Source organism: Pavona decussata, unplaced genomic scaffold, assembly GCF_977016875.1.
Source record: "Pavona decussata unplaced genomic scaffold, jaPavDecu1.1 SCAFFOLD_29, whole genome shotgun sequence".
In the NCBI taxonomy this organism is placed as follows: Eukaryota; Metazoa; Cnidaria; class Anthozoa; order Scleractinia; family Agariciidae; genus Pavona; species Pavona decussata.
The window spans coordinates 652,521-674,176 of NW_028145452.1; the positions used below are offsets into that span (position 1 = coordinate 652,521).

Below are 21,656 nucleotides of genomic sequence, written 5' to 3' on the forward strand. Positions count from 1 at the left end.
CTAGTACAATATGAAATACACGAAGAGCAGTATTTGAGTCGAATTTTCATGTTTATATTGGGGTTAAGGAAGTGTTTGGCCTTCTTAAATTTCCATTGTGTAGTTGCCCCGAGACAAGACTCAGAAAGGCTTATTTTGTATAGCAGCTTAAATGGCGGTGATGCGTATGTAAACTGACCAATAAAAGGACAGTTTGCTGCTTCCAAACAACACAGATCAAATGTGGCACGAGTCAATGAACACAGCAGTAAAAAAAACTTCCTCTACAGCTTAGAAATCATACTGGGAAACGATGTATTTTTTAGCGGCCTTTACTTTAGAACGATTTCTCCATTACAGTGGATCAGACAAGCCCAAATTAGCAAACCAAAGCCGGTTTAGTTTTATAACACTTAAGAATGACTAATCACATGTTCTTTCTGCAATTAAAATGTCCTCTGAAGGAGAATTTCTCGTCAGAATGTCTGCACTTAGAAGCAGTTTGAAAAGACGGTGAAATGGCCTCATGGCCCACACATCTCGATTTTATTGTCGGCTTAAACTTACAGGCCCTTTATCTTTTTTATACTTAAGATAAACATGACAGGGATTAAAGTGACGGAGTTGAGGCGAAGCCAAAAATTCCTAGACAAACTAAAAAAACCCAAGTTGGCCAATAACATAAATATCGTCGAGAGAGAAAAATCTAGACTTGACACCCAGCTAGCAAAACTCACGTTTGTATTCTTGAAAAGTGTTATGCAATTCACTACTAAACTGAGCACTCTTTGGGAGTAGCCGAGAATCCGTCCCTGGCACATTATCTTTATTGTTATCTATATCCCTCTCCAGTTTTAACCTCGTTAGATGAATTTACAGCATTTTGTTGCGATAAAACGTTTCTCAGCTTGCTACCTACGTTCCCTTTTGTACTTGCTAGAATAATAGTTTCAACTGATATTTCAGTCTTCACCGGACGGCTTTCCGAACAAAGCTTTTACTACGTCATGAGAACTCTTAAAATCTTTTGTTAGATTAGTGTTTATTAGTGGCCATCGACGGAATAATACTTGTGAGTGTATAAACTCGCTTATCTACAAATTAAATGCTAAACCATCAAAACTAAAATGGCCGCTCCTTCAATTCCGGAAATTTACGGCATCTGATTAGTTGAGTTTTTTGAGCAATTGTCTTCGACTAGTACTATCAGGGTTTTACATATTGTCTAGAAAAACCATTCACAAATATTTTACGTCTCACCTGCTCAATTAACTAAATGTTGTTCATCAGCATTGCAAAAAACGTTACCAGTTGCTCGATAACATTGCAATAAAAGTATCGATACAAGCGAACAGTATCGCTTTTAAAACTGAAGAATAGACCACTTGGAAAAATAATTGACATGAATATTTTGTGATGGGTGAAGAAATTTTAATTTCTACGAATCGTAATCCCTTTAACGCTGATGTATTACTGCGAATCAATCCTTTTTTTTTTTGGTGAAGCCATTTTATGAATTCGACTGAGCAATTGGTAATATCGCACTGGTATTATATTGATTTAAAATGCTAATCATTGGCCCATCCCTAAATCTCGACAAAGAATAGCAAAATAGCTAAACTATTTATACAAGACTTCGACTTAGAGTTTTGAATGCTTACTTAAGTAGCGCTAAACCCGTAAACTTCTTTACCGGCTTAGACTGTCCACTGACTCTTCCAAGTCTTGTTTTCCTGTTCTGTCACTGAAATGTACCGTACTTTGCCCTATGACACAATTCAGTTCTTTTTTATTCTGTAAAACAATCAATTTTTTTCATGCAATTCTTTCGACCAGCAAACTGAGTGATTCTAGAACTGGTTAGGGCAGCGTCTGCGTTTACACGCAAAAGAGATTTGTTGATTTATCTATTTATTTATTTATTTATTTATTTATTTATTTATTTATTTATTTATTTATTTATTACTGGTCTGCAAGGCATTAAAGATGATGACAAGACACGTCCGGGTGCTTGTTGCTCGCGTGCTCTCCACATGACGTTCTTAAAAAAATATAGTATCACTGCTTGTTCCTTCTGTAAGCTCTAGTGTACTAATACATACCAGCTAACCCCCCAGGGGAGGAAGGGATACCTTGAAATTTTTGGGTGGTCCAGTGAGACGTGAAATTCGTAACGTTTCCTATATAGGATCTTTCATCCTGCACGGCCAACTGGAAAAAATCTAAACGCCTTTTCCGCAAACCAGAAAGGAAATAACCTTTGTCCTTTCAGATCATAAATTTCAACTTACATCCAACAGCAAAGTTTAGAAAGTATTATATTACCATTGGAGATACTGTATATACCTGTAGGTGACGGCCGTGGTTCTAGCGTTTGAGCTTCTGCAGTGTGCCAGGCAATTCCTGAGAATGAAACTGAGCTTTTGAGGAGTGCTTTCCTTATACGCAAGATGCAAGATAATCCTAATGTTTGAATCTGTCGACGAAATCTTAAAATATAACCATTCAAATGACTATTACTTTAAGACCGACTTTCATATACGTTCATGTTTGAATTTTTCCCGAGTGAACTTCGTATTTTTGGCTGCAAGGTTAAAGTACCTAACTTAATTTTTTCCGTTTGATTTCACATATGACGTAGGTAATATAATAATCTAATGACTACTCTTAAGTGATTCTTGAGTTAGCGGTATTTTTTACTGATGTAATGTAAAAAATAGATGACGACGCAAAATTACATGCACCAACTGAATGGCGTAGGCCAGCTTGCTTTCACAGGTCAACTTCGAAACGGCAGCTAAATACATTTTTCTTCGTGCAACTACCCACTGTATCACGTTAGAAAACTGGAAAATGAGTTCAGACGTTTATATTGAGGTGACTTCGCCAAATTCATCCGTTTTCTCTCTTACTATGTCGCTTTTATTGACCCTTCATGCTTGAATAGCCAACTAGTGATCAGGTTGTGCCCTGATAACTCGTTAAGGAAATTCATGAGTTGAGTGCGTGTGTTTAAACAAATGCAATGTTTATTTTCCACAGCTACACTACCAAACAACTACGTAGATTCTGAATATAAGCAGGATTGAATACAATCGGTGCTTTACTTGTAGCATTACCGATTTTCTAATCCTCAGTCATATTCGAAGCCACCGTTTAACCCTAAAAGAGAGCCATTACCGATTAACCTCAGTAAACCATTTATTTAGGCCCAACTGAAGAAAACGTTGCTTAACTGGCTTAAATAAAACGGAAAACAAAATTAGCTGCAATCAGCCTCGGACGTGGGTGTCAAAGACAACTTACCGGGTGAAAATGACATTGGTTCTTTTTTTTTTTTTTTTTAGATAATCGGATAAAATTTGTGATTATTTCATATTCAATGAATTTAAATAAGATTATCCCCGGCTTATCCCTAGCGTTCGGACACAGGGAAAATACAAACCTAGTTGTTTCAAAATAGATTGAGAATTTTTCACTACTCATGCCATCATGGTTTTACAGAAGAAAAACAGTTCGTCTTTGGTTACACTAATGTCAAGGTCATTTCATTATTTCCAAAAAATGGCTCCCGAAATAACATGCAAATGAGCAATTTATCTGCGAGTCAAATCTAATCTACAAAAGGCCTCTAAGCAGGCGATTATTACAAGTATAAAACCTCTTCTCGCCGACCCTTGGAATGAGTGGCGATTTTATATATTGTGAAATGTTTCTTTATGCAAGTGAACTGTGTAAGATGTTTCAAACTTCGATGACTTATAACCAATCCTTCATTTTTCATTCAGATGAAAGCTCCACCCGACTTAGGCCAAAATAGATCTCATTGCGTCATGTGAACGGAGTGTTGAGGTACCTTCGCCAGGGGCAGATAAGACAAGCACGCGCGTGTTTTTGACGTTTTCCGGTCGACATGAAACTAAAATTTGTAACAAGCACTTTCACGATCAAAAACTATATGTGAACGAAGAAATACGTAAAGCGTATTTATGTCAAGGAAATTCCTCTTAAATCAATATTAAAACTCTATGCGTCAGTTCCGAGCTCTACCCAATGTGGACATCTTAAGTGTGAGAACCGACTAAAAACATTGCGTCAGTAAACGATTCAATCTGTAGCCGATTGATCTCACCTGAAAGCAAGCTTTTTTTTTTAAATTTACATTTCCTCGCTCAATGTAGTTCGCACAATCGGTATTCCATCCAGCATCTCTCACTTCTGTTCTCTCATTACAGCCAACAGACATTCAGCATTTTATATGTTGCGTTTATCATGCATTTAAAGCTCTTTTCAAGATGGAGAAGCGGGGAAGGGAAGCGAGCGCCGGCAGCAGCAGGAACAGATACATAAAATATTATACAAAAATGCACGCTACTGGGATCCACCTAGGAAGGGAGGGAATTTGGCTCAGCAAGCGTCGACAAGGGCTAAAAGAAAAGAAGATGAAGAAACTGGGGGTAAGTCGTGGGCCTGGCATACCCGTAGAAATTCTGCACGTTTTCGAACTACAATCATTTCTCTGATGAATTTCTGAGGTGTTTGTGTTATGTCGCTGTCGCATTATTGTTGGGTATTTGTCTTGTTTACCGTCAGTTTAATGATAATAAAAATTAATAAGACTTATGCCGTCTGTCGGTTAGTAGCCCTTTGAAGCTACCTTAAAACAGATGATCTGTCATCTTTTCAAAGCGGCGAAGTCGTGGCCTTTGAGCGTAAGAACGTTTCAACGCTTTCCTTCGCGCCCCAAAGGTGTATTTGATAAGATAAGTTGGCAAAATATTTTTTCAATGCTGACTAATCCACGGTTTTTTATTTTAATTTTACAGCTCATGTATTCAAAACCCCACGGCTTAACCTAGAAGCATTGTCTCAGTTTATTTTATCTTGTTTAATTTTCTAAAGCTTACATCCTAGGAACTTACTCAGCGCTGACTCACTGCGTTGCGTGCCAAAACAGGCGGAAAAAGTAAAGTTTTAAGTGTTATGAACTAGCTTTGAAGTTTACCTTTCAAAGTAACCTTGAGTAATGACTCGAAGTGGAACTCACTCGGCAACTTCGCAGTCTCGAATGCTAGTTGAACGTAGCCGATAGCCTCCAAACTGACCCTGTTTCAAGTGCTAGTCCGCTTCTGGAATTTTCTTGGGCTAAAAAGAAGATTTACAGGATGTAGTCAACAAAGGTCAACTCCTGAGTGAACCACAGCCCCCCGCGAGAACTAAGTTTTGAGAGGAAAACACATTTCTTAAATTTTCTATTTCGCATACCCTCGGTTTAAGTTTCATTTTAACAATAAACGGAAATAAAGGTTAAAAAACAATTAACCTTTTTATGGTCTTCTCTTTGTTCCAAACTACTCTTGATTTCTTTTTAAGATTCTTCGACTGATTGGGACCGAAACAGTACTTTAAGCGGCATTTAGCATCGTATTATTTGGCAGTCTTGAGAGGGGCTATTCTCAACGGGAAAAGATAAGCGCCTTTGAGTCTCATATGCAAGCACTTAAAGAAAGGCCGGATTGATTTACGACATAACTGCCTTTTATTCCAAGGAATATTACATCAGACCAAGTGTTTAATGGGTCGGATTGAACAATTACAGCTACTGTTTAAGTACATCGTGATTTTAATTCTTACACTTCTTTGAGTGCTTCAGCGGTCGAGTTTAAAAACAAGGCTAATTTTAATGCAGTTTCAGCTATCTTCTTTCATTTTGAAAACTAATTTAAACTTCTCAAAATGATGTTTGCATGAGGAATATTGGTTAACTATGCGGGTGAGACCCGAACATCAATGAAGTCGTATTAGACAAGATTAAAACAACAGATTTTCTCGGGCGCTAAGGCGTTAAGGCTAAGCATCGTGTTTATATTGTAGGGTACGTTTTTAGTTTCATGTTAGTTTTGTGGCGCTGTTTCCGCCCTATTTTCAACTGGGCTTAGCTAGGCTCCCAAATGACGAACTATAATAACACTGTTTAATCCGCTAACAGCAAACTCTGTTGACAAGTTTTAATGATGAATCATTTTTGCGAGCCTCGATTAATATTAGAATGTTCGTCGAGAACGCTTGACCGCTATCATTCCCGGTTTGTACTTTTTATGGCGATGAAGTTGAGTACCACTACCACAACGCCGAGTCGGCAGAGTGAATACTTTTTCCAGAGCTAGTACAGAAGCAAAATTAGGTTCGGAGTGTGTTAGGTATCGGATTATTATATAATCACTCCTTGTAGATATAGTCTATATTCCTGGCGTCGAACATAAGCTTATAACAAGCGTCCCACCGCGAGCATCCGATTGCAAGACATTTTGGCGCACATTTGAAAGTCTTTGCGTACCTGCTGCGGGGGTTGGTGAAACATATGATGCGAAGATATGTATAAAAGTACAAGAAAAATACGAAACTTAAGCCAACGGAAAATACAATAATGTGTTTAAACGATTACAGATTAGAGTGTTATAGATTGAACTAAAACGCCGAAAAATGCCGAAAAAAAAATTGCGCACAAAGGCCACTTCACATTATTGTGTACTTTGAATGGAAGTTTTTTATTTCTTTCCACGTGCAAATACCTTAATGAAAAACTGAAACCCAACCTGCTCTTGTCCTAAGAGATTCCACTGCATTGTTTGGTTTCGGTTCAGTCCTATTTTACTGTTTGTAAAATGGCCGGAAGAGTCACGTAGAATTGGAAGCGCTAAGTAGCTTATTAGCGCGTGCTACGACAAGTTTAGTTTTAACAGCGCAGCAGAAAAGAAGTTTGATCTACAAGTGAAAAGTAGTCAAATGCGACTGAAAGGAACTCACACGGAATTGTCAACAAACCTGTGCGGCCGAGAGCTATGTCCATTGACTCCAATGTAAATCAGCTAATTGATGTTAGTAAATAAAGCTAATTGCAGTGTGGTTTGAGACTGAAGTACCGCACGTTTTCACAAATCGTTACCAGTAGATATTAGCGCCAATATTATAAACAGCCCTTCCTCTCTGCAAATTGCAAGTGGTCGAACAAAGAGAGATGTGTCACATTAACTCAATTACCTGTTATAAAGTTACAGTCGCAAAGTCGTAACAAACAAAACTCGAAACAACTCGTGATTCGTGGAATAAATTGTGCCAAAGTGTCACTAAGCTGTCAAGTTGCTGAGAACAGAGTGCAGAGATGTAATGATCGTTTTTGTTTTTTCCCTAACTACGAGTGAATATTTGTATCCGACACGATGCCTTCACGGACTGATTGGTGATATTTATACAGAGGGTTGGCATAACACATCAATACCGTTAAGTGAATATCAAAAGTAAACGTTCTATTGCGTGGTGAACGCCGTTCCCCTCCCCCTCCCCCGAGGGAGGTATGTGCGACACTAAACAGGGTATGGTTTTTGAGCCTTTTGGTCTGAAATAAGGTATAGATTTTAACTATTTTGTACTAAAAGTCTGAAAATAGTTATGGATTCTAGAAACCAGGTCTGAAAATGGGTATGAATTGTAGAGACCACGTTTGAAAAAGGATACCGGTAAGGGTTTGGAGAACCGAGCCTCACACTGCCACCAAAAATTCCGTGGAGTAACCCCCCCCCCCTCCCCCCACGACCACTCTTTGACGCCTTGCTTGGGCAGGTCCCATTAAACTGAATATTTCGTACAGTTAAGAGTGGTTGCCTGAAGCTTTTCGTAAAAGGCTTAATGTGCACTCTTCTTATGGGGCTCAATATTTATATATACAAGTTTTGTCCCAACCACAAAGCCACACAAACTGATTTATAGTTTAACTGCATCGTATTCCAGAAAAGCTTAAGAAGACATACCAAGCACTTGAGAGAGCTTTTATCTTGAGAGCCTCGGTACTTTGGTCAAAAAAACCTCTGAGTGCAATGTGTTACTCGCTTTTATAGATGCAACGTCAACAGTTAAAAGTGTCGGTAACTATTTTTCAAACAGAATGAATAGGAAACAAATTACGGGCTCTATCTATCTATCGTCCGCTGCGGTTGCTAATTGCGTGATAAGACACTCACAATCAAACATGGAAAGATTCAATTATTAAAAACTGACCTTGTGTCTTGTCACAGTTTAACTCTATACTCCTTTGGTGTAGGGTTATTTGTATCTTGTTTGTGTAAAACTTCAAATTTTTAACATCACATACGTGCGTGAAGAGTCAAGGTTACGTTAGTTGCGGTGCCAGTGTGGTCGTTACTGACTGAGTGGTCAACACACCGAGCAATTTATAAAACCGTTTTGACTGAACAGAGGTTAATGTGAAGAATGAGAAATGTCTTTAATTAAATTAAACAATTAAAAAGACATTAGTTTCCTCCAAAGAGCAACTGAAAGCAAATTTTGATGACGTATTTTCAGTCGTTAACAAGGAAGGAAAGGAAATCGAAAAGCTAACTGTGACTTTTGTGGTATTAAACAATAGTTGATTGATTTTAGCGTTTTTAAATTTAAGGTGATTTTATAATTTACTCCGTGACGTTCAACTGAAATTTAAAACCGGTTCTCCTAGGCGGGGTGAATGTGGTTTGGAACTAAAGGAAGGTTGTAGTTTTTTTAAGCAATAGAGCTATCAATAGAAAATACAGCTTTAATCCCTAATGGCCCGCCAATATCTCCACGTTTAAGTTTCATGCTGCGTACGTGTCACTACGCATTAGGAGTTTTAAGTCTTTTTCAGGTCCTCGAGGATGGCTCACAACACTTCGAATCCACATCGTACTATCCGACGATTCAATATTAATTATTTAATTAGTTATTCAGTTTGTAATTAGATAAAACATATTAAAGAAACTCACGTTTTTTACAACACATGTTTTTTACTGAACATACCTACGAGGTTGCATCAATTCCCGGTTTAAGGACCATCTGTTCACCACAGCGGGACTTCAATGTAGTGCTGTTTCATTTACAGTGTTTAAAAAAGGAAGTTGATAATTGTATCCTGTTTCGAGCTCTGTTGTGACAAAACACATTCTGACGATTCTAGAAAGGAGTTGACGGCATTCTCGAACAATCAGGCAAAATCGGTTATCGGACGCAGTGAATTGGCGTTTTGTTCGTCAAACCAGATCTGCCAGCTTCCTTACATCGACTGAATAATGAGAAAGTGCTTAATCGTATTGTTTGTTTCAAAGTGCTGAGTACTAATGAGCAATAACATCAGTATTTATAGCAATAAACACCTGAACAGGAAAATTTCAGTGCTCTTTTTATTTTCAATACGGAGCATGGTTATTTGATTAAGCTACCTGTATTTTGTTATATGCTGTACACATTTGCCTTGGTCGAATCCCGACCGGTGTCGCAATCAACTATTTGTCAGTTAACTATAGATTTGCTTCTAAAATATTGCCTAAAGTTGTCTTGGTCTATGGTCATTTGCCATTGACCAGCATCGAGATGTTTTTTTTTTTTTTTTTAAGCATTACTTACCAGAATGACAATGCACAGGTGAATTTTCTGGTCCGCGAGTGTGCTTTTGGCTAAGGCTTCAGTAGGTTTCATGCAGTACGATCAGTATATCCTTTTGAAACACAGTGCTCTCGCAACTGCTTTCAAAACTCTTACTTCAGGTAGCCAAGTAAGTGTTTTATTTACCATGCATCCACAAAGCATATATTGAACTTAAAAAATTTATGTTCAATTTGTGATATTATTCTTTTCAGTTGGACAATGCCCTTAATTAGTACTTAAGAGCCAGAAAAATCGACATGATGCATTTCCTTTAATTTTATCAATTTAGTCATCATTATTATTGCAATAAGGTCCTTGGGGAAATCACTTCTAATGACGTTGTCTAGACATGCATTTTCATTAAACCTCAACTTATTAATATTTTGCGCTTTACGTCAGAGAGCATTTTTGTTAGTTTTGTTCTAGCTAAGTTTCGGCATGCCCACACAACTTTTTTCACCTTATTTGAGATTAAAAAAAAAATAAAGTGAACCTTTCCCGCGTGTTCCTACAGAAATAAATTTGAAAGTGAATATATGAAAATTCATACATTTAAATTGCGGAAGAAAGATTGAATAAGTGAATGATCATCGCAGTTGTATGCGCAACTTAAGCAGTTGCGAAAAGAAAGCTTCAACGGATTTAACGATATTTCTAGTGGGATTTTTGTTTAAGAATCCTGGCGACAAAATCGTGGGTCAGGCTTTTTCGTGAAACGACTCCGAATCACGCGGGCGTTTTTTTGGCCCCGAGAAAGTTCCAAACTGATATCATAGGAGAAAGAGGAGAGAGAAGAGGAGAAAAGAAGACTATACACCTTGTATTTTTATATTGGCTACTTTGGACAAAAAACAAAAAAAAACCTGCGTTGCACTTTCAAACAAGCATGACTCAAGCGTACTTGTTTTCTAAATTCCAGCAAATTTTTCAGTGGTCAAAAAAGAGCTCGGAAAAAGTCAACCTGAAGGTGAGTGTTTCCAAAGCAAAGTCAAAAACTAGCTTTCACGGGTTTAATAAAAAAAATGAACAGTTAGGGGAAAACGAATTTCTGTGGGCGCAATAGCGACTAAAAGACATGATGTCCCTTGTATTATTTTATAAGAACAATATATACGCCCACCTCGTTTTAAGGGCTATTGAGCCCGAAACAAAGGCTAAAATAGCCATTACCTCGTTAACACGACCACCCCAATCAAATCAGATAATGGGTCAAATTTTTAACCATCAATATTTTCAATATCGAGACAATTTTTCTAAACCGGCATAAGAACCGTTCAGCTTCTTTCGATCTCGTTTCATTTCTGCTGTTGGGGTCACGGTCATAAAGGTCTTTCTTACGGAACTGATTCAAAGTCTTCGTGTCATCCTTGACCTTGTGTCACTCAACTCCTTATTTGACAAGTTTTCAATGAATCAACGTACTGTGCCTTTGCCAAAACATAGTTAATTAAAGGCAATGGTTATGAAACCTGACAAACTTCTTTGTTATATGTTTTTGTTTGCCTTTTTAGCCTTGACCCTGTACAAACAACAATAGAATTGGGAATGTGTTGGAGCAACTGACCAATCGAAACGTTTTTGTTAAGATATTCAACAGCAGTGTGAACGTTAAAACAAAGGATTGTGCAGGGTCGCGGCCCTTCCAACATAAATTGCAGCACCATTGTTTTCATGGCAAGGTTTCCTAAGGGACCGTTCATTTTTTATGAGCATGGGGGGGCTGGTGGGATTTGGTTAATTGCCACTACGAAACTGTATGACCCCCCCCCCCTAGCATGCAATTTTTTTCCACATGGCCCCCCCCAAGCAGTAACTATTTTTTCTGATGACCCCCCCCCCCCCTCCCCTCGCGCCCAACCAGAAACAAATCATACTCCTAACTTTAACAAAACGCTTATGTACTGTTTATATCAAAGATAAACGTAATTGTTACTGTGATTTCTTTACAGTACTATTAAAAAGTTACCGTTCTCTGCTTAGGTAAAGATTTCTCTTGTTTAAAAAAACGTTTTATAGATAGCAACACGTTTACGGCAACGGCAAACCCTAAATTTCCATTTAGATTCTCAAATGAACTATAAAAATTAATCAAGCAAATGTTTAACGTGAAATTACTCCCCTTCGAGTAGAAACAATTAATACACCTACGGACACAGAGATATCAGGTGCGTAGGTAAGGGTTAGATAGGGGTGTTCGTTGAGCCCCAAATGTTTCTGAGCGCCGGAGGCGCTCTTACTAGGGGGGTCCGTGGGCATGCTCCCCCGGAAATTTTTGAAAATCTAGGTTCCCAGAAACCTCATTTCCTGCATTTTGAGACCCATTTTAGGCAAATCACAAATTTGTTTTACAGATGCTTTTTGAGCTATATACATCATTTCTACGGCACAATTGTTTCAACTTAAACAAGAAAGTTCAATGTACATTCCGCACCCTGTCGAGTTCTGATAGCTATTCGATCTGCTGATAGTCATACACCAAGCTGGTAAACTGCATTATTCTCGGGTGTAGGCCTTCGAACAAAATTGACTATCTCGTCAAGATTGACAGGCATATCATATTTGATATGCATTAGAACCAGGGTGGACATTCTACTCTCTCGCATGGTACACCTCATGTAGTTGTTCAACCTCCTCATTGTGCTTTTTCTTCCGCCATTACTGATCTGTAAAGGGGGTTCGTTTGAACCCCTCGAACCTCCCCTCCTACGCGCCTGGGTATTAAAGTACTGCTATTAAAAATGACAGTTACAAGCTTTTCTGAAGATTGCCTACGGCTCAGATTTACCGTCAACTAAAGTCACCAACAACAGTTCCATTATTAAAACTAATCTGGATGTTCACACTAGGCATACTACTGAGTCTAGTGATACTCCTGGGTTCAAATAATTTACTAATCAACAGTCTTTATAAAAGTGAGTACTATTAAACAGAACATTAATCAATCTATTGATATAGTTCTGAGTACAACCACTTTGTAGAAAACTACTCCCCCACGGATTATTCAATAGTGAGACTGTTACGTTTTTATATTAATTTGAACTTGTACAAACATAGGTGTCTACTTCAGTTTTATATATTCATTATTACTTTTCCATGCAACAGATATGCTTCATTGCCTCAGTTGTTGTTAATATAAAATGCAGATTTCGACCTTATTATGTAAAACAAAAGTGGTTAGGAAAATCGCATTAAATAAAATTGAAATAGTATTCAATTTCTTCATCTGTTTCTGTGTTGAGCCACTTTCAATTTCCCCTACTAGCCAATTATTGCTGGTGACCCCCCCCCCCCCTCTTTCACTAAATTTGTTTTGGTAGCCCCCCCCCTTTAGTGTCATTTTTTTTCTCGTGGCCCCCCCCCCCTCCCCTAAATCCCACCAGCCCCCCCATGCTCATAAAAAATGAACGGTCCCTAACCAGTCCCTCAATTAACTATGGCCAAAAGTACAAAAACAAAATAAAGAATTTGATCTTTTAAAGAATTAAAATATATATAAACTATAAATAGTTTTTGGAATTGTAACTTATTTTGTCTGTTCTTTCATTAGCCGTGTTTGCCGCCTTTGAAACTGGAGAATATAATCGCAAAATTGAAAACATAAGATGCGAGAAGACATATTGTCGGAGAATGACCACACAGACGTAGGCCGATCTTCCACAAATTTTAAGCCAAGACAGAGGATCTTTCGTATGTCAGATGTCTGTCTCTATGTCTGCTTTGTAACAATCGAATCTGTGACTTGCTTACCAACAAGGTTCAAATCTGACTAACTCAGAAACCAACACACACATAGATTTTTCCGGGGGGTGGGGGGGGGGGGGCTTATTCTAAATGGTGCATTTGTTACATGCCTTGAGGGCTAACACAATTTAACAAAACCTTTAGTCCAACGAGACTCAAGCTTTGATAGTTTGACCGACTTCACTTCACTGTTCGACAGCAGTTCAGCGGCTGTTGGGATGCGCGGGTTGCGTGATTACTACAAAAAGGGTTTGAATGGAGTTCACTGATAGCTGACACTGATTGGCCAAAAGTTTACTGGTCAGCTGACAAGTGGAGGTTTTTTAATTGATAGCTTAGGGACGTTGAGAAACATGTTAGCTGAGATGGCTAAATAGTGTGAATTTTACTTTAAAATATTTAAACTTGTCAATAACCGGCTGTATGTAGTTAATGCCTTCCCCTTTCAATAAGTTGCAAACTAGGGGCTCCTCACAAGTTGTTTCCAGAAGTCGAGTAAGCATAAGCAAAGTACTGACGGCAGACTGATCCCAACGGCGGAAGTGACAAGCTTGATAGAATAAACAACAAAGGCTAGAATAACTGAAATATATTTGTTTTAAAAATTTTTAAAAGAAATATATTTCTTTGTTGTTTATTCTATCAAGCTCGTCACCTCCGCCGTTGGGATCAGTCTGCCGTCAGTATTTTGTTTTTGAAATAATTTGCTGATCCAGGTCTACAAGTGATCCGGCACCACTCATCGGTTTGTCGCTGTGGAATTGCAGATTTATATTTAAGCATAAGCAAACGTTCGTTAAGTCTCGAAAGAGATTGGAATCACTCGAAAGAAATTTTTGGATGGTACTCGACCTGTTCGATTAAACACATGACAAGATCCGGCATGATTAATTGATAGCTGAGAAATGGCCGAAACTTTAGCTGATAGCTGAGAAGTCTTAGAAGCCAGCACCTCCATACAGACCGTCTACAAAGCCTCTGAGGTCCGCATGGACTGGGGACCCTTACAGAAGGCTTACGGTATGTAACTGCACACTCAGATGCAACGCCTGACCAGCATAGATCGATGTTATGAACGCGAATATTGCAAAACATGTTTACGTGCGGTCCAAGGTAACCTCGTTTGAGGGCAATTATAGTTCATTAGTAATTAATTATGATCATATGTCACCCTTGTTACACAAAGTGGATCTATATTAGCCAACGAAGAACAGATTCAGAGCAAATTTAGAGGGAGATTAAGGCCCATTTCATCTGGCTCGACTTTAGCACAACTGTACCGACACAGCGCAACTTCAGTTGCTTTCAGACGTCCACTTTGGAAAGAAGAAAAAAAAAAAAAAACAGACAAGCGGTTGTGCAAATAAATCCAAGATGGCCAAATTTACCACGTTTGTAATGTAGACTTTACGCGGTTTAATAACGAAGTAATGGTTTTTCAAAGTTTACGAACTGAGTTCAGCACGACAGTAAAGCCACGTTTAAAACCAAGAAATGCTACTGTCACCTGTGTAGTATGACAGAACATGCTGTGCTACACGGCGTTGGGGCCTTGCATTGAAAATTAGCCTCTTCCAGGCGTTCAGTTAGTTGGGGCGCAGCGCGAAAAACAGCGCGCGAAAAAATAAAGAAAAAGCGCGCGAGGGGAAGCGAAAGAACGCGTCTTTCGCTTCCCCTCGCACGCTTTTTCTTAATTTTTTTCGATTTTCAGGTACGACAAAATTTTGCTCTACGTTTAAAACGGTGCTTACCGACAAAATCAAAAAGGTTCACTGTTGGGGCTAAGCTGAAGATGAAAGTCTGGTTTTGAAAGTCTTAAGCATTTTACTTAAGATTTCTTCCAGATAAGAAATCCAATAACTTCTTCGACTTCTCCGCCAGTTGGGTTGATAGTCAGTTGTAGTGCAAGGCTATTTTTCGTTAATTCGTTGGTACGAACTTATTAACTTCCGATGCTCTTTCATGTATTAAATCTTTTATCATAAGCTCTGTTTTGTACATTCACTATATTTCGAACTGGTTGATGTTTTGCATGGTTGGTAGAACACTGAAGATGGCTTTAAATCCCGTACGTTCGAGTCTGAGTCTCGAGTTTTCGGGCTTTCTTTTCGCAGCTGTTTAAGATGATGGTCGTCCATGTTAAAAATATTTCATCCTGACTTCGACAGAAGCTCTTATGCAATATTTTGTATATGTCTTAAGCGTGAGCCAAACTAATAAGGTTAGTGGGTATATATATAAAAAAATCTCTCCTTTACTTTTTTTGAAAATTATTTTCCAGCCAGACTCAACAGAAGCTTAACTTTTTTTTTCTAAAGTTAATCCCTTTGTGTTACCATCGACGAATTCGAAGCTTGTTTTAAATGTTTTAGCTGGAGCCAAGTCTAAATTAATTTAAAGCTTAATTAATACAATTACCTAAGCTTATAAGCAATTATGCTGTTTACTAACCTTTTCTCGTACTTTTTCAACTGAATCTCTTCTGTACAGGCAAGTCTGCCAAGGTAGAGGTTTGACAGAGAACAAAACCATTTGAAATTCAGTTTCTTCATCTTTTGGCCCATCTTGGACATCTGGTGCAAAGCTTTTCTTCTGCCTTCTCCGTTCGTTCAAGCGTCTAAGATGGTTATACATGTCAAGACCATAGGCGCCGCCTGCAGAAATGACTTCCCACTGCCGGAACCTTGTCGTAAGCCTTGTTTTAAAGCAAAATGATAAATATTCGCTTTCACGAACCATTTTCTGCTTTCTAGCAAGCGAAAATATAAGCTTAAAGTATTTCAGTTTTCCACCGTAGAGTTGGCAAGAGTTGGAAAGATGCGAAGATCCGTTTCGCGCGGTTTGACGTTCGTCGGCTGGCGGCTGCCAGTTTTGGCGGGAAAACTTGGGAAGAAGACCTTGGCCTGAGAACGAGGTTCAACCAAAGCCTGAGAAAAAGAGGAGTTGAAGAACCCCCTTCCCCCTCCCCCATCCCCCAAGAGATACTAGGCCAGCAACTGCTGTTTGTTTTTTGTGAAACTTTGGAAAAACACTGGAAATTCTTTTAAATTTGCAAATCGTTATAAAAGCATTTAAGTAAACTACCGCAAAGGAAAAGTCTCTTAAGGGGGGACTTTACCTAAACGCCATTTTTCCGCCACTTGAAATGGCTTTAATGGAAATATCTCGTTCAGGTTTCAAGCAATCCAAAAACTCTACACTCATCCAGTGAATCCGTGTTGTGGTGCATTTTGTGAATTTTTTGGTATATTTGGGAGGAGATTGTTTTTCTTGAAGGATTGGTAAAATTAAGAGAAATAAGAAATATTGAAGATTAAGTGAAGTTTTAAAATTAGAATTTTTAGTTAATAGATGGACACCAAGTTAGTCCACTAGCAACCTGGGGTGCTCTTGCGTGGGTATCAATTGTCTGTTAGTGTTCCAAAAATCATTTTCTTTCTTCTATCCCTTCAGTCTTAAAACCTCTTCAAATTTCATTCAAATTTAGGTAGAATCTCTCCTTAAAAAGGAAAATGACCTTAGCGCAAACATACATTTATTATTATGTCAAAACATTCCCAGCCAGCACAAAAAAAATCGCTGACAAATTAAATATCAGCTAGTAGTGCGCTCGTTGTACTGAAAATATCTTTTTCTGTTAAATGTGGAATTACTGTCACCATAAGAAAGTCATTTTAGAAAATAGGCGAAACTTAAAAAAGTCTTCTGAAAACGGAACAAATGAAAACACAACACTTTTAAAATTGGAGTCTAAACATTTCTACCAATGTTGCATTTGACATAACTTAGATCTTGATCCCCTTTCATTCCAATGAAATACATTTTTCTTGCAATGAACAAAATTTTACTCAACTAAAATTATTTTGGGTCCTCAATGTGCCTAAAAGTATTAAAGGCAAAAATGAAAATAGAATTTGTGATACCCAACCATGTGTTATTTTTCAGTTTATAACATAGAGGGCAAAATTACTGAATGCTGATTGGTCGAAACAGGGGGCATTTTTTCTTAATTTTCCTTTCACCGAGGGCAAAATTACTCACTCCTGATTGGTCGAGCGGCGAAAATACTTGCTCCTGCATACCCTGAAGAAGAAAGGCCGTGCCTTTCGAAATATTAGAAAATATACTTCCCTGACCGTGAAATCAGCCTTGCTCTTTTTTTAGATTATTTGCTTTACAATTTTTTTGCTAATTAGATCCTTCACTACAGGATCCGGTATTTTTTTTTTGTCACGGTGGCCCTTGCAAACACAGTTTATCACTGGTTTTTACTGAACTTGCTCCTGATTGGCTGAACGCACATTTAGAAAGCCCTCCTCTTTAATAAGAACACCGCAACCTCGTTTCCAATTTACAACGGAAAAACCCCTGGGAACGAGGCTGGCACTAGTTTTCCCCGCCCGCAAAGCAGTAATCTGACAGTTGATTGTAATCGAATAGTGTAATCGGACGGGTCTACGAGCCATTCACATTAGAAACCGGCTGCTCTAAATCCACCAATCACAAATATGATCAGTTACAGTTTCTTTTGCACAGTAACTCATAAGCTTTTCTTTGTCAAAATTGAGGATTTCTTCACCAAAAGTTTCTGCAACTTTTTTCCTTAAAAAATCATGGTTAAGCTTTCAATTAATGAGCTTTGTTCTCTGAAATTACACTGTAATGGTTTCGATTAATTAAACTGTTAATCTACAAGTTCAATCTCCCCCATGTCCCACCGTATTTTTTGGTTACAACCATTTGTTCTCAGAAATTGTAATGGCTATGATTAATTCGCAGCAAGAACGGACTTCGTGTCGTCCGATTCGGTCTGTAATATTACGAGTGATTAAACAAATTAGACTCCCGCTACGCGTTCGTTCGACCTCTTTTTTATCAGTGGTATGATAACAGACCGGAACAGACTCCACTCAGTCCTATTACCATAATTAACCAGTAATGGCTTGAGTCACCTCGACTGATTTTCGCCGCGAAGATAAGAAATAAGCTCAACAGGAAACCGTTTACACCGCCGATAATAGTTGTTAAACCGCGCAATTATAGATGTAACGTGTCGACCAACTTAACAAAGGAAACAAAGTTTGGAAGTAAGGTGGAAGACGACGATCAGCCGGAATGCATATCACGGGCGAGTTGGCAAAATAACAGGTTGTGGTTGTAAGACCAATTCTTACTAGAGTACTAAATCGCCAGGCGTAAAAGTGCTATGTTATTGCAACAACATTGAAGCAGTAGAAAAGGGCGAGGATACCTCTTAATCTGTACCAGGGTTTTTTAAAGGCACGACCGAAAAGATTTCGGACCCCCAAAACTATTTTACATTTACAAAGTTCATTGCCAAAAGCTCAATTTTTGATAATTTTGAAAGCAAAAACATTTTAAGTTTTTCCAAGATTAAGAAACACATAGAGTTAATTAATTTGTACGAAAAACAACCGGCAATCTGTAGAAGATGGATAAGAAAATTACTTTAATGTTCGGGCCCGGGATCTTTGAGAAACGCACACCTGATCCAGCTTTCCCACAAAATTCCTGTGACCGGTTGTACAGCAGATTTCGTGCGTTGACAAATCAACACTCTCCTGGGACAATCAGTATGGGAAACTGGCACGGCTAGATTACGATACTTAAATCAAAAGCGTGAGTCGATCCATAACTTTCTCATTAAATGCATGGCCCAAGGGTGGAGCGGCTTTGTACAACGCTAGATTTCCTGATAGCTTTGGAGGCGTAAATGAAAACGCCGACTTCCGTAAATCAAACTTTCCTCACCCACTAATTTGAAAAAAAAAAAGAAAGCGCATTCTGGCAAGCACGTATATGAACACATCTTAGTGTTATGGGCTTTCGTTGAGAAAAACAGTGCTTGGTGTTATTAATTTTAGACCCTCAAAAAAAAAAAAAAAAAAAAAGAGAGAGAGAGATTAAGAAAAAAACCTGTACTACACACAAGGAGAACAGCTTATTAAACATAAGTAACTTATATTCCGATTTCCCTAAACATAACATTGACATAAGGCTATTCACACAACATTCGTGTGTATTAAAAGAATGCTTTCCAAAAAGACTAAGAAATTCCTAGTTGAACCAGCTTGCTACGGCACGGAAATTCTCCACTGTACGGAAACTTGACTCAAAGGACAGACAACCTATCACAGTAGGGCATGAAACAGCTGCAAATCACCTGGAAATGTTTGCCGATGATCAAAGGAAAACAATTAAAATGCTGTCGACCGCCAAAAGAATACTAAGATTAAAGGTATGTGTCCTCAAATGGTTAAATGACAATCGATCTTAATGGCGGTACGCAAACGACGGGGTTTTTTGTGGTTTCGTCTTCCGTTCCCACAAATATTAATAACAAAGTTCACACGGCTTATAGAAACAAATTTACTGAAACAGCGCCAACAGATTAGGAATTAACGAGCGTTTTGTATTTTTCTCTTTTCCTTTAAAAGGAAGGTATGTTGAGCCGGCTAGCGCTGAAACGTTTGAAAAACAATTGCTCGTTTCAGGGCGCTTAAAGGAAAGAACATTTTGAGACCACCGCACTGAGTGAACGAACAGTAACCTACGTGACTAAAAACACAGTAAACAATACTTAATTAAAAGGAAATTGTTTAATTAGAACGAGGTGTTTGTGCTAACATTATAGAACGTTTACACATGCTTACAGGGTCTTCATTGTAGTCACGAATCTTATCCCGCACAATCATCGCACGCCATATAAAAGCAAACAAGAAACAGACTTATACGATTATGTTAGGAATGTTCTACTGATAAATGTGAAGGAATTTGAATTGCAAAGAGACTAGACATCATCTACACACAGATACGCCTTAAATAGACATATGGCCTCTGTAAATGTTTTGAAAAGCGCAAGCGATTAAAAGCAGGGTTTGACCCAGTCACCCCTAGAAAATTTCGGAAAAAAAACAAAAAAGTTAGAGGCATTAATTTTTTTTTATTTGCTTGTCGTTCACATATTGAAATCGAAAAAAAAAATTTCTTACCAATTTTTCTTCCCCGCGTTTGAGGCGTATGTGTCAAATCTCACGTCCGGTTAGGTACAATAACGCGCAAGACAGAAACTGGGGATAGTAGGTTCGTGGCGTCAATACGGGAACGTTTGTCTCGCGATTTTTCTATTCCTCAGCTGTTAATGCTTCATTCTGAGTATCCAGCAATCCCATTCATATTTTCAATGCACACAGTTTCCTTCCTTCGCACAAAAAACAACTGAGGAATAGAGAAATCACGAGACTCTCTTTTGCATTCTTTTCACATTTTTCTTCAATTTTATGCCGTAAACATTACTTATACTAGTGTTCGTCGTAGTTTGTAAGCTTTTCAATTGTCGCATACTAACTTATTTTATTAATTGCAAGCAACTGATGATGAAGTTTGATCCGAATCATCTTTTGCCGTTTAAAAAGCAATGTGTGGTTCCTGAAAACGTTAAGTAATAAAAAACGATAGTGACTACTTTTGTTCTCGGGCCATCGTAGCTTGATCAGAAATAAAATACAAACAGCGGTGATAAACATAATAAACTTACGTATTTTATATAACTTGACGTTTCGTATGCTGGTCAACATACATTTTCAAAATTAAAGTGACCGTTAAAAGTGTTTTTTTTTTTACAACTATGCATATATAAATAACAGTGATAAGGGGTCTGGAACCGAGATTAAGAAAAACAATCTTAACAATGAATCTGTAAAAGCTACAGCCAATTAATAAAGCATCAGCTTCTCACTGCTGACGTTGGAATCAAAAGCTGACTTTAGTTCTTGGAAAAACAAAGTTTCTTTGATTTTACAGTGATAATCACTTTTGCCCGACGCTAAAATATTAAAATGATCCCACTTGATATTGGGTCCGGTGGTTTTGACATGGTCAGCAATGGCTGACGTGCCGTCATTTTTAGCGAGGGCCTTGAAGTGTTCAGTTTTCCTGTCATGAAGTCGTCGCTTTGTTTTTCCGATGTAAAAATCATTGCAGTCCCACCAACCGGGCTTTGTAAATGATTCTAGATTGCTGAGAACGATTCAAGCGGTCCTTGTAAGGAAAGAAAGATTTGCGAGTGATCCTAGTCAGTCACCGCCATTTTCGATGCCATCGAAATTGATATTGCATGGTGAAGTGAAATCTTATTTCTTTACTGTAAGTTTTGTTCCTGAAAGTCTGCTTCATTATCTTTAGTAGTTTCACAGTGATTTCGTTCATTTCGAAACGCTCCGAATAAAATATAATAGCCAAACTCTCGCATATAAACAAAAACAAAGGTGTGGCTGACTAGGGCCCTTTAAGGTTGACAAAAAAGTAGAATTTATATACACAGGATTTCGGGAGTTGAGAGATTTGGTTGCCCTGAAGACCTAAATAAGGTAACAGGATAATGATATCTTTTTTAGGAACCGTGGAGACATGGCTGTTTGGTTTGTTTCCGTTTTTGTTAAGAACACCGTTAACTTTGT

The 21,656-nt window shown here is 38.2% G+C and overlaps 1 protein-coding gene across 2 annotated transcripts in view; it reads right to left on the reverse strand.

Annotated features, from left to right (window-relative positions):
- Window positions 1–15,997, reverse strand: part of LOC146484800 (SPARC-related modular calcium-binding protein 2-like) — a 70,138-nt gene extending 54,141 nt beyond the window's left edge. The window contains exons 1-2 of one of the 2 annotated variants that reach the window (XM_085104244.1): window positions 15,628–15,997; window positions 4,985–5,124 (exon numbers count right to left, since the gene is read on the reverse strand). The gene's annotated coding sequence lies outside the window, so the exon portion shown is untranslated. Of the gene's footprint in view, window positions 1–4,984; window positions 5,125–8,034; window positions 8,155–15,627 lie in introns of those variants that run through there. The other variant, XM_085104245.1, reaches the window with a different exon arrangement.
- Window positions 15,998–21,656: the final 5,659 nt, after the last annotated feature.